The following is a 14,136-nucleotide window of genomic DNA, read 5'->3' as shown; positions in this document are numbered from 1 at the left end:
CTATGTAGTTTTGGGCAAGTTATTTAGGCCCAGATCCTCAAAGGTATTCAGTCAGCAGTCAAACTTCCATTGATTTCAATGGAAGTCAGGAGCCTAAAATATCTTTGAGGATTATGGGACTTAAGCACCTGGAAAACTACTGGGCTCCACAAACCCTGAGTTACGAACCAAGGCTCCCTCTACAATGAAGGGGAGAAAGAGGAGCCTCAGAATGGGATCTGAAAGACAGCATGTTAAGTGGGGAGACACCTAAACCAACCAATGCTGACAGTCGTAAGCCCCACCCCTTCCAGAATCTTTTCCCAAAGGGAGATTACACAAAAGCACCTGCGAAACTTTATTAACTAAGGGAATAACTATTTCTGAGGCTTCATATTTTGAATGCACCACTATGATGCAACAAAACTTTTTTAATCTGAATATTCAAATAGTGTGTTCCAAGTCCCACAGCTGAGTTAACAGCAAACAGATCAACTGACTTCTTGTCTCTGAGGTCTCTCCAGATCTGTGGAAGTTTGAGGTAGGCACCCAACTCTCATTGACTTTCAACAGAAATTGGGCACCTGACTCCCTTAGGCCTTTTGAAAAATCTCAGCTTAAAGCAACAGACCCAAACACAGCAACATCTTTTTATGCATGTAGTGTCTGTCATCCCAAAGCACTTTATAAATGATATACACCCCTGAACTACTTCATCCCTGAAATGCACCCACCTCTGAGATGGGGAGTGGTAGCAAGGTGTATAACTGGAATGGAGCACTTTGTATAATAGCAGGCTAGGCAGGAACTATTTTGCCAAGGGCATCAGGGCAAGCCTCTATTTTTTTTTTAAACCAACAGGGGCAACAGGGTCTTTATCATCCAGACGGAGCAGAGAGGGTGCATTTCTAAGGTCTTGCCCCAAAGCCTTCTTTATAGAAATTTGCATCGAACTCAATGGAGCCACTGCAGAAAGTCTGAGGTACCTATAGGTACCATTACCATAGCATCTGAGCACTTCACAATCTTAAAAGCCTTTATCCTCCCTTTGCCCCGGGAGAACGGGATTATCCCCATTTTACTGAGGCAACACTGAAGAACAGAGAGGCTAAATGACTTGCCCAAGGTCACACAGGAAGTCTGTGGCAGAGCAGGGACTTCAACTCTAGTCTCCCAAGACCTAGGTTAAAACTCTAACCACTGGACCATCCTACCCTCTCTAGAAATAAAAGGCTGACTGGCCCATGTCAAAATTTGCATCTGCTGTCCTCAGCAGTCTAGGTTTTTCAAACCTGATGATTTTCACAACTAAACAGATCCCTCTGCTATAAGGATGCAAAAAAATACACAACAGCAGTTACAGTAGAGCGATTATTTGCATGTTCTCCAATACACGTATGTTTAGTTCTTTTAACTTTAAAATAACCAGATGACACCAGTATCAAAAAGGCAAGCACATTGACGAGTAAAGAGATTTTTAACTAAATGTTAACAGAAAAAGTAGAACTTCAGCTTAAAATGCTGGCTTTGTGCATTGCTTTAATGGGAGCTGGCTGGAGCGGATACTCAGCAGTATCTCTCTCAGTCTAAAACACAGGAATTTGGTGTGCCACTCCCATTAACATGTGTAATTCCCCATGCACCAAAGTGAGAGTCTACTCTTAGACACTATAACACCTCTTTGTGGTGATGCATGTTTACGCCTGCAGCAGTTAACAGCTGACAGTAAGAAAAATAAAAATAGCCAACTCTCCCTTTGATTGTCATCACATTTTCCCTTTTTTGTCTGTGACATGTTTTCATCTTGTGACACTTAACAGATTTGCAGTATGGAAAAATCTGACATTCCCTCTATACACCTTCAATGTAGGCAGCTGACACAAAAAACCTCCATATTCTACCCTAGTAAATAACTTAGAGCCCGCTCCTACTCCTACTGAATTCAACAGAAAAACTCCCATTGACTTCAAAGAGAGCAAGAAATTGCTCTTCATGTACAGCTTGGTCAGTGGGTTGATCTTTTAAAAGACTTGTCTGCATGAAAACATGAAGGTCAGACTTATAGTCTCTTTAGTAGAAGTAAATGAGTCTGATTTGGTTATAAGTCACAGAAAAGCTTCCAACTGTGAGCTACCACCTGATATTGAAATGTTTTCTCCCCACTAATTCCATCTAAACATTTCACATTCACCTTAAAGTTATGATGTCTCTTCCTTAATATTGTCTCATTACACTTTATTTAAGGAGGCAGTGTGGCCTAGTGGACGGAGCATCGGACAGGAAATGAGGAGACCAAGATTCTATTCCTGACGCTGCCACTGACTGGATGGGTGACCTTGGGCAAGTCACGTCACCTCTCTGTGCCTCAGTTTCCCCATCTGTAAAATAGGGATAATGATACTGATCTTCTTTCTAAAATGCTTTGACATCTACTGATGAAGAGAGGTTTATTATAGGGGTTTTTATTATATTAAAAAGAAAGGGCTTGGTCCTATTCCCATCTGAGTCAATGACACAACTCCCATTGACTACTCTAGTGCAGGATCAGGGCCAAATTGCCTTTAAATGTTATCCTTCTGCCTGCCAGACTGCTGGAATGGTATGTGACATCCCTCACATGCCATTTTCCATCCCTAATGAGCTAGTAAAATAAGGGGAAAGTAGCAGCAGTATAAGGCCCTAATGACCTCTCCAGTAAATTATTCACCAGACTCAACAAACCCCATCAAAGCTTGGTTTTTACACTGAGCCTTAACTAGCAGCAGATGGTTTCACTTTTACAATATGTTGTTTCCTTTTCAAGGTCTTGTACCACCTGTTCCTTTCGCTCCCTGTTTCTGCTTGAAGACATCGCCGGCAATTGAGTTTGTCATCAAAAAAATTGAGAACACATACTTTGTTAAGTAGCCAGCACTAAGGAGCTGTTGGCCTGGCCTCAATATGGAGAGCGTCCCAGGCGCTCTCTCAATAACATTTTTCTGGCCCTGCCTCTGAGTTCCACATCTAGCAATCTGATGCTCAGCCTGACGCTCATTTCAGCCTTTGCTGTGACTCTCAGAACTCTACTTTCCCAGCTCTGCCCGTTTAGACGATATGTAGTTTAGCACAGGGGTAGTCAATGGGCAGACCCCGGGTCAAATCTGGACTGCCGGACACTTTTGAACGGACCCCAAAATATTTTCATTGACTTCTTATTATCATTTTTTTTTATTATTATTATTTTCTCTGGAGTCTGGACCTTGACTATACCTTGACCAAGAAATTTGGAGCTTGACAAAAAATAATTGATTACCCTTGGTTTAGAGCATTCAAAACAAAACTCCCTACTTGCAGGCTTCAGCATGTCTACTTGCCTGTGGCATCAGCAAAACCAGTCTGAATGTCCAGACATCGCTAAAAGGAACAGACAGCAGGCCAGGCCCAACGCTGGTGTAAATCAGTGTAGCTGCATTGACTTCAATGGCACTATGTCAGTTTCCACCAATTGGGCATCTGGCCCACGGGGCCTAATATTGCAACCATTATTACTCCTCTCTTGTTCAATGACATCACCACCCCACACCCCACCCAGTGCCTGTACCTTCCCTAATGCAGATCCAGACACAGGAGAGAGCCTTCCACTGGCTCCTAAGAATGAAATAGGGCAGGGGCCACAGAGGCATGTGACCTCTCCTCCCACATGGTAACAGTTGGGATCCACACACAGATCTTTAAGGCACAGTCCAGCCCACAGATAAGGTCTGTTAACTATGTGATTCTGTACCCATAACAGATCCCATCCATTGTGTGCATCTTTAGAACTTCACACTACTGACCCGCTAACAGCTTCACTGCTGCTCACAGTTAATGGGAGTGCCACACACATGCAGTAAATCAGCATGCTGCATATTCTTGCAATGTTTTGTTGGGAGGGTAGGCAACATTAAAGCGGCTGCTTCAGATTTGCCGTTCTAAACGCAAGAACTCTGTCTCACTGACTACCACTTGGTACCTGCTCACTTCCTCAGCATGGACTGAAAACCTGCCAGGCTCAGAAAAACGGGCAAACACAAAGAGAGCTTAAAGTCACAGGCAGCTGGTTGTGTGTGCTCTCATGATCAGGGTTCAGCAACTTCATAGATTCCAAAGCCAGAAAGGATCACTGTGATCATCTAGTCTGACCTCCTGTAGAACATGTATAATTATTCCAAAATAATTCCTACAGCAGATATTTTAGTACAACATCCAATCACTGTTAGAAACGTATGCCTTATTTCCAGTCCGAATGTGTCTAGCTTCATCTTCCAGCCATTGGATCATGTTCCACCTTTCTCGGCTATATTAAAGGGCCCATTATTAAATATTTGTTCCCTATGTAGGTATTTATAGACAGTAGTCAAGTCACCCCTTAACCTTCCCTTTGTTAAGCTAAATAGATTGAGCTCCTTGAATCTATCAGTATAAAGCATGTTTTCTAATCCTTTAATCACTCGTGGCTCTTCTCTGAGCCCTCTCCAATTTACGAACAGCCTGCTTCAATTATTGACACCAGAACGGGACACAGTATCCCAGCAGCTGTTGCACAGTGCCAACTATAGGGGTAAACTAACCTCTCTACTTCCTACTTGAGATTCCCCTATTTGTGCTTATGCAAACCTAGGCATTACAGATACAATACATTTCCATCTAAGGTACTTATCAGGCCCCCTTTTACCACAGTACTTGAGTATCTCACAATTGTTAGCATATTGTAACCTCACAACATCCCTGTGAGGTGAGGAAGTGGTATTTGGCCATTTTATAGACGGGGAACAGAGAGACTATGGCCCAGACTTTTAAAGCTACTCAGGCATTGCTGTGCTCAACATTGCAATGCCTAACTGATTCAGGCACCTAAATCTCATTTTCAAAAACACATTTAGGAGCCTAAACCCTCCTGACTTGTCCAAGGTCACACAGGAAGCATGTTGCAGAACAAGGACTTGAACCCAGGTCTGCCAAGTTCTAGGCTAGCATTCTAACTACTGGGTCATCCTTCCTATCCTCCCCTTCACCTAGCACTACCTTGCCTTTGTGCTATGTCCTCACTAACTCGTAAGTGGTAGTCACCACTACAGTGCCTCTTACGCGTTAATATTATTTTTGATATAATTGCCCTCATCATTACAGATAAGAGAAATATCAGTAATGCTTAATCAGCACATGGAACCTTGTGGCATATTGTTTGGGTCACTTTTGATGACACTATAGCCAAAGTGTGTGTGAGAATGTGTTTATATTTCTCCCTGGCTCTCATTTACCGAGTGTGTATATTTTTCCTTTCTGTTTCTCATATGCCATGTGTATTTTGAGAAAGCCTTTAATTTCTCTAAGGCATTAAAGAGAACCTATCAGAGACATCTCGGAAGACCTCACACTTATATGTGAACAAATGCCTCTAAAAATAACTAAACTGTTAATTCCTGGATCCTTATAATTTAAAACAAAAACAAAAACACAGAAATAAACAGAATACCCATTTCACTGAAAGACAAAAGAGCAGACAGAGCACAATCTGAACCACTGTTTGTAAGAAAACCACTGTTTTAAATTATTGCTGCGTATTGACATAGAAAATACAGACATCACCATTAAAAACAAAACAGTAAGAGAAGGTGTATTGCTTCTGTTTAAACCAATGAAATCACACCAGGGATTAATTTTGTTGGCACTATATTACCTGAGAAAAGTGACAGTGGTGAACTACTATTCTGCAGTGGGATGACAGCTCGGCAGTCTAGGAAACAGAGCAAATTCTAGTTATTTGCTAAGCTCTGCCAATAGTCTGGGAGCCAGATAAAATAGTCACAGTCCCTGACCTGAAGAGCTTGAAATCTCGAAAGACAGAAGCAGAAAAGATGGGATGCCCTGAGAACAGAGGTTGTGTATCATTTTTAGAGGAAGGAACAAATGGGACTTTAGTGCCCAGCCCCCCATTGACCATCAATAGGACTTTCACCTACTTAAATGCCTTTTGTGCTTTTTAAAAAAATCTTATCGTTATTTTTGGCTTGTGCCTTGTGGAAGTTATAAGGAGTTAGAGATGGTCAGGAAATGCTTATTCTCCCTCTCCTCACTGAGAAATGTTGATACAAAGAAGTTTTTTCAATGACAATTTTCTAAGAAAAACACCAAACCAAAAAAAAAGTTAAGCTTAAAACGGACCTTACAAGTTTTCAGTTATCTGGCGGTTTGACACGGAAGTTTTAACAGAAAAAGTTGAGTATTTGTGAAAATGTTTCAGGTTTTCATAGACAAACCAAACGTTTTCCCTATTGAAAATTTTCAATCAACCTTACAGGGAGTCTTTAGGAGGGACCTGGATGGCTTGGTGAACTGGGTGGGGAGGATGTTCCATGCAAAGGGGCTGCATAGAAAAAGGTGTGGAAGCTGCAGCATTGAAATCGACATTGCTGGTGGAGTGGAGGGGTGAGGAAAATGCAGTGATATGAGTTTGGATATGCAGATGAGAGAGAATTTGTGTAGCGCCTTGAAGGCCAGACAAGAAATGTAACCTCAATGGGCTGGGCAAGAGGGAGCCAGCATAGGTATTCACAAAGTGGTGAGACAAGGTCAGATTAACAGAAAAAGAAGATAATTTTTGTAGCTGGATTTTAGATTGGCAGGAAGGAGCAATATGGGTATCAGGGAGGCTGCAGTAATGCAGGTGGGAGGCAATCAGGGCCGGGAGAGATGATTTATCAGTCAAGACAGAAGGGGACAGGTGAAGTTTTGTATGTATTGTGGAGATGGAAACAGCTGGATCTGAACATGGCCTGGATTTGTGGGGGAGGGGAGGAGAGGAGAAAGAAGATAATATTGGTGAAAGAGAAAAGTTGGGCAACTAATAAAATTTCAACTGAAAAATCTTCATTGGGTCTTGCGCTGTGTCTTCCCTTGGCAAATAGATGGAAATTGCTATAAGTCTGGTTTACTAAAATGCAATTCAGATAATTGATTACTACATTTAATTAAGAAGTAATTTCTCTTCCCTCTGTGCACAGAAGAGAATAAAACTTCTCCACATGGTCAACTGTTTCTGGATATTATCAGATCAAGCACAGTCTATACTGTAGCTAAATGGACGGTGTGAGTCGTTTAATAGCAGATGTTAAAGAACGGAATTAACATTCTTCTGAAATCATTTTTGGGAAGCACTGTCCATCCTCAGAAGGTCACTTAACGTCTCATTAACCTGTTCTAACTTCAGTGAAGCAGCATCTGTGTGGTTCCATGTACACTGGTCATAAGCCATTGCCGTATCTTTACTGCATCATTCAAGTTAGCAAATGCACCTTCAAAAGTCATAGCCCCATGTGCGTACGTGCATGGACATGTGAAGACATTAAATGGAATGGAAGGGGCTAAAGAAGATAATCCACACCCAGGTACTCAGAAATGTTCTGCACACATTCCTCTAAATTTGGAAAATCTTGGCTCTTCATTTAAATGCTTAAATGTGACCCAAGTACTTTTGAAAATCTTGCCCCACCTGTGGGAGCCAAGCACTTCTGAAAAATCTGGCTCAGAGTAAACAGAAGGGTTTCTGGAAATGTTCAAGTTTTTTCATTTCTTTCTATTAAGTTCTACAGAGGTAGAATTAAAAGTCTGCAAAACCAATTTCAAATGCACTGTTTCCTAAGGAAGCCAGGCTTAGCTTTGATCTTTGGGCTAAGGATTATCTCATATTACATGTGTATGCAGCATCTAGCAAAATCCCTCCCCACCCCACCCCACCCCATGTTAGTTGTGACTTTTAGGTCTTACTGTAATATAAGTTATAGTATGGCAAAATGTGTGAATGAATTGATCAGATATGTCAACTAAAACGTATTGTTATTTGTGATTAGGTTTTATTAATAGCAGGCAGCACATTCAATACATATTCTCCAGGATTTAGGCACAGATTTCTAAGGGTATTTAGCTGTTGCTGCATTCAGGATAGCAACGCCGAAGTACCCTTAAAAATCTGGACCTCAGTGCTCAAACCTGCTCACACAAAGTAAAAGGCAAAACTCCGACTGGCTTCAACAGTGTACTTTTAAAATTAAAATCACTGGTGTTAGACTGACTTACAGCTTCTGAGGACCTGGCCCACAGTGCACATCTACAAAGCCAGGTAAGTGCCCCTTTGCCATGCAGTGACTAATGTTCAGTACTCGTTTTAACTGCACATGTTCAAGTCAACAAAGAGCTGCTAACAAAGAAAAAAAATGATGCCTGCTTACTCTCCTATTGAAGTCTTGCAGAGTTTTGCCATTGACTTAGTGGCATCAGAATCAGGGCCAATAGCAGTCTGAACTTATACATGGGCATGGACAACTATGGCTTGGGGGAATTTTATCTGCCCCTCCTCCCCAATTCAGTGGAATCCATGTATCCAATATAATTGGGACGAGGGAAAGATCAGAATCAAAAATTCGGATAATCAGGAGAATTAGCAGGGCTCTGGCAGTCAGCCCCAGGAGGCCGGGCTCCAACTGTCAGCCCCGTCACCCGGGACTGACAGCCCAAGCCCTGCTGCCCGGTTAGGTTAATACAGAGGGCCGGATAATGGAGGTTTGGATAAATAAGGTTCTACTGTATTTTTAAAGCATTAAAAGATTTCATTTTATCACCTGGAAAACACATACAGTACATGTTGTTTGTACTTCACTCAGTCACTCCTCACTTAGTAAGAATGGCATAGGATTTCAGAATTAAAAACACACAATCCTTGGGCAAACTGGAGCATTTAGCTGGCCTCTTGGTTTTCTATAGTCACTGTGTTCTTTGTAGGACAGCCTAGAACGTAGCAGACTGAAGAAAGGAAACACCTCACAGCTGATCGGCTGATTACACTGGAAAACAACTGCTTTTATGTTTTGCTTATTTCACCACCTGGGTTCCTTTCTCACCCAGAGATGCTGACAAGGCAATGACTACAAATAAGATGGCAGCTGGAGGCTCTTTGACTCCCAGGCATGATGGGACTGATGCAAAAGGACAGCAAAGAATCCTGGGGGCTCCCTGATGCCTGGCCTCCCAAGTCCCACGAGTTCCATGAGCTTTTTTCCCCACAAAGAGAGAAGCCAATCAAGAGGCTCTGGGAGTCAGCCCCACAGGAGTGGCAGCTGGCTGGACCTATCCAGGTCTCCCTAGAGAGGGATCTCTCTCTCTCTCTCTCTCACTCACACACACAAAGAGGATCATGCGATAAGAAGGGAAACAGCTAGCTTGGCTGCAGAAATAATGGGAGAAGCACAGCCAGTGAACCTCACCCAGGTACACAGAATACCCCTTCCCAAGGAGAGGAGACACTGTTTGCTGAGCCATATCCCAGCCAGGGAAGAAAGAGCTAGACCCTGGTCCAGGAGAGACCTTCGGCCTGGCCCTGGCTACAACAGCCAGCTGACACCCTGGGGGAAAGAGAGAGACTTCAAACAATCGAGACCATCAGAGGGTGGTACCTCTCATAGACTGAAAAGAGCAAACTGGGAGTTATCAGGGGATTGTCCCTGCGACAATAATTAGATAGTGTAAAAACAACATTCAGCAGCTGTTTTATTATTTTTTAACTCCAGCCCCTCCCCCAGTGAAGAACTGTCTACACCCTTGTTATATAATCTTTTTCTTAGTAGATAATGATAGGATGCTCCATTAAGTTCCACAAACTAACATTTCTGGTTGCATCTGCGGTTGGGATGCATTAGTGTATTCTATAAACATCCCCAATAAAACGTTTGGGCAAAACAGAGAAAAGAAACCTCAGACAATGAATTCCGTGTTGTAACTGATAGACTGTCTATCAGTTCATTTTGCGGTAAATGTTCTTGGCAGCTGCTCCGCCAAAACGTGATATTTGAGAATCGAAAAATGCTCTGTTGTCGATTCAGTTTACAGTACTTGTGCTCAGTAGGCCTGGCTCTTGGATATGTTAACTGACACTGTCTGTAAGACAATTTCTATTGAAAACAGAAACATCTGTACAAAGAAGTTGGCAAATTCACTGTGCATTTTTGTTTTCATTAGAGTTTCTTCGGTTTCAGAAACCCATCCACTGTAAGGCTGAGTAAATGTGCTCATTATTTCATTTAAAAAACCACCAAAATACACGTGAGCACACGCACACAGAACTCGATGAGAAACAATCTTCATTTTGTTTGGGAGTCCATAGGAATTGGCTAGTTGACCAGACATAGTAAAATCAGGGATGCACAGTGTTGTCCAAACTCTGGAATGAGGGAATCTTAGACCAACACAAACAGAAAACCCACCTCTTGGTATAGCTGTAAAGTTGTCAGTCACAGGATAGCTTAGATCAGATTTCCAGAGTCTGAAACAAAACAAATACCTCAGTCGGTTACAGCTACTAAAGGAAAAGGCTCTTCAATGTTAAACAGTCATTTAGTCCAGTTGAAGGTTATAAGGAGATTCAGAAGCCTTGTGAGGCAGCTACTTTATTCTGGTGCAAAGTAAAGCACATCTAGAAGGGGCACAGCCAGCTGTAATGGGAGGAACATATGAGCATAGGGTGACCCAGTTGTGGTGTGAAGCCTGTGTTGTAGCTCCGAGGACACCACCCTTCCTGGTTGCCAATGTAGAGGGGGTGGCCAGGGCTTTTCTGGGCTTCATCCGCTTGGACTGTTGGCAGCCAGTCAAGTCAGAGCAGCTCTGCCTTCTGCTGCCTTCTGCTGCACTGACTCATGCCAGGGAACTGCAGATCTAGGATTGGGGGAGCAGAGGTGGTTTCAAGCCACCTTTGCACATCTTTCCTCCCTTCTGAATTGCTGTGTGCACTCCTCACCCAAAGCTGAGGACTTGGGCCAAACTGTCTTTTGGGTGGGTTGGCATGACACCTGTTGAGAGAGAATCTTACCCCTTATTTATGCTCTCACTGAATAAGACATTTGTGACTCTATATTTAAGAAAGAAAAATGCCAGCAATTAAAATATGAGTCAACTAAGTAAATTAACAACTGTATTACAGCAGCCTCTAGCGTCAAACAGAGATCGGGCCCCATTGTGCTAGGCACTGTACAGACAAACGGTGATAGACCCTGCCAAGAAGGGCTCTATTAAGCAAAGGGTGAAAGAGGAAACATAGGTGAAGTGACCTGCAGGTCTCTAGAGGAGCCATCCAGTATCCTATCCACTGGACCACACTGCCTCTCCGAACTAATTTTTCAGGCACTATTTAGAAATACTGGTCAGTGTTTCATTTTCTCTGTGCAACGTCCAGAGCTATTTCTAGGGTGACCAGATGTCCCAATTTTATAGGGACAGTCCCAATATTTGGGTCTTTTTCTTATATAGACTTCTGTTCCCCCCCCCACCCCCGTCCCGATTTTTCACACTTGCTATCTGGTCACCCTAGCTATTACCCTCTCAGTAGGGTGGCCATTTTCCCTGGCTAGGGCCTGATTTCATAATGGACCATAGACTGAAAGAATTAGATCTGAAGATACTGGAAGACAAAGTTTAAGGCAAGTCCTTACAAAATTATATTTTATTGCTGGTCTAATCATTGTTAAATTCATAATAATGGGTTAAGCACTAAATGTATGGTAACATTTGAGCAACAAAGAAATCGCTTTCCTCACTGTTGGCAATATGAGTGGCTTAGTGTAAAAACTGCATGAAACCTGGCTAATAAAAAGGGCTAGATCATCCCTTCCCACTCTAAATCCCATCCTTTCACAGATATCCCACCATACTAACCCTTCCACTCCTGGGAGAGACCACAGGCCTTGCCTCAGACATCCCCAGGAAACCTGACCCCACAAGAGTTCCACCCCCACCTCTCACCCTGGCATTCTGGCTCCATCGTGCCACAATATGGGGGACTCTCCCAGGTCCTGGTCCCCCTCAGATCTCCCAAAGGAAAGTCCTGCAAAAAGACAATACTGCCCCAGGCTATGTCCTCCCACCCCCGCTCCAGGGACTCTCTCTGAGCATTTTCCCTGCCTCCACCCACTCCTCCCCTTGGCCTGCTCACTTTCCGCCCTCCTCTCCCTGCACAGGCTGTGTGGGGTCTGGAGAGGGGCAAGGAGGTACTGGGAAGGTAAGCTAAGCCTCTCCCTTCCACATGGTGGAGAGAAGACCTATATGCAGAAGGTCTCTGTCACAGGGCATAGCTGCCCTGTAGCATCCCCGGCTGGCTGAGCGAGGGTCGGCAGGCATTCCCTACCTCAGTGCCCCCTCCCCTGGGTTTTCTGCCTCTCCCAGGGATTCATGTGGCTCTTCCCTCCAGCTGGGTCACTTTCAGAGTTCAATCTCCTTCCAGGGTCACACAAGTTCTTCCACCCTGCTTGGGCTTCCCTTCAGCCCTTCCGATGAACTGAGCTCCCAGCTTTCAGTCTCTCTGCTCCGGGATACAGCACTGAGTTCCAGTCACTTCATGAACCCAGCTTGCTTCCTGGGGTTTCTCTTTCAACCCTTTTATGAGGTCCAGGTGTTTCAGGCTGCCACCTGACCCCAATTAGTGCTGCCCCTTTAGGATGGGAGGCTGCTAATTATGGCACAGGCAGGGCTGATTGAATGTGGCTGGTTAGCCACAGGCCATTAAAGGGGCAGGCCACCCCGTTACAGTCCTCCCTATGGCTAGATCAAGCCCAAGGTACTGGTTTAGCAAAGGTAGTAATGAGAGCACTAAGTAAGAAGTACCAAAGGCCAGCAAATGAAGAAAATGTGGATAAAATGGCAGACCTGACTGATCGCTCTACTGACAGCTGACTCACTTCAGGGAACCCCACGGGCAAATAAAATAACGTATTCACAAACGGCAACTCAATGCGACAAGACCTACAGATGCTGGTTCTTATTGCGCATCATAGAGAAGTTCTACAGAATATCTTTAAGGAAGGAACATTGCCAAGGGTTTAAATGACAGGGACTGGGAGTAAGGACTCCCAAGTGCTCTTCCTGGCTCGACAACTAACCTATTGTGTGACCTAGAGGAAGTCATTTAAACTCTCTCTTTCCTACCTCCTTTGCCCCCGCAATGTAAAATGCGCACAGTAATCCCTACCACCCTGCATGGATATAATGAGGCTTAATTCATTATATTAAGTGCTTTGCAGTTCTTGGAAGGAAAGCAGCTACTATACATACAAGCAACGTATGAAATATTATTTATGCACTGTGTTTCATTGCACTGCCTAAGTTTCCTTTCCAGCTTTAATCCAAGAAAAGCAGGTGGCATGGCAGGAATGCTTACAGCTGCCCTGAACCACTGCACTGCTATCCAGATGACTAACCACTGCAGAGAGTGCCAGTGGCAAAAATGTCTTTGTTATTTAGTCATCGCGACTGAACAAAAACATATTAAAATCTTCATTGCTACACACAGAAGGGGGGAGGATAGACAAGATGACAAATAGTAATAGGAATTCCAACTCTTTAAAGTTATTACATCGCACAATACTCCTGTGAGGTAGGGATTATTAGATCTCCATTTTATAGAGGGCCTGATCCAAAGACCACTGGAGTTAATGGGAGTCTTCCCATTGATTTCAATGGGCTTTGGATCAGGGTCATACTGAGTGACAGGCAGGACATGTGACTGGCCTAAGTCACAGCAAGTCAGGGAAGAGAACCCAGGAGTCCTGGCTCTCAGCCTCCTGCTTTAATCATTAGACAACACACTGAAAAGAAAAACAGATCGGTTTCATGTGTCAATTATACAGACAGTACTTGTGAGAGGATGTAAAGTTAGAGGCATAATCAAGAGGAGGGAAAAACCTGCTGATCTGCTTCCTCCCTCCTCTCTGTACCAGCAAATGAAGAGTCATTCCCTAAAATATCTCAGTTGGGAGGGACCCTATTATCATTGGTTAACTCCATATGTCTGAGAAGAAAATCAACTCTAATCCTGTCAGACTAGCTAAATGAGATTTGTCTTCAACAGCTGTACTGGCCCCACCCTAAAATGCAGTGCAGTGTACTAAAGATTTGAAGTTCTTTATGAAGGCTGCTTCTTGCCCTAAAATAGTCAGTAACTGCCAGTGAAAAAATGCTACCTGTTAACAACTTGCCTCTAACCTTCCTTTCCTGGGCAAGACAGATGAGAAATGGGCAACAAACCCCGTCCAGTAGTCCCCGACCTCTGCCAGTATCTCAGGCCCCTCCCAGTCAGGATTCAGACAAAGAACTGGTAAT

At 43.6% G+C, this 14,136-nt stretch overlaps 1 protein-coding gene across 3 annotated transcripts in view; it reads right to left on the bottom strand.

Annotated features, from left to right (window-relative positions):
* Positions 1-14,136, bottom strand: part of MAP2 (microtubule associated protein 2) — a 319,652-nt gene that overhangs the window by 250,475 nt on the left and 55,041 nt on the right. For all 3 annotated transcript variants that reach the window (XM_026647705.2, XM_026647706.2, XM_026647707.2), the window contains exon 2: positions 10,254-10,312. The gene's annotated coding sequence lies outside the window, so the exon portion shown is untranslated. The remainder of the gene's footprint in view (positions 1-10,253; positions 10,313-14,136) is intronic.

The sequence above is a fragment of the Terrapene carolina genome, unplaced genomic scaffold (genome assembly GCF_002925995.2).
Source record: "Terrapene carolina triunguis isolate 2854851 unplaced genomic scaffold, T_m_triunguis-2.0 Scaffold62, whole genome shotgun sequence".
Taxonomy (NCBI): Eukaryota; Metazoa; Chordata; order Testudines; family Emydidae; genus Terrapene; species Terrapene triunguis.
This window is presented reverse-complemented; position numbering and strand designations above follow the sequence as displayed.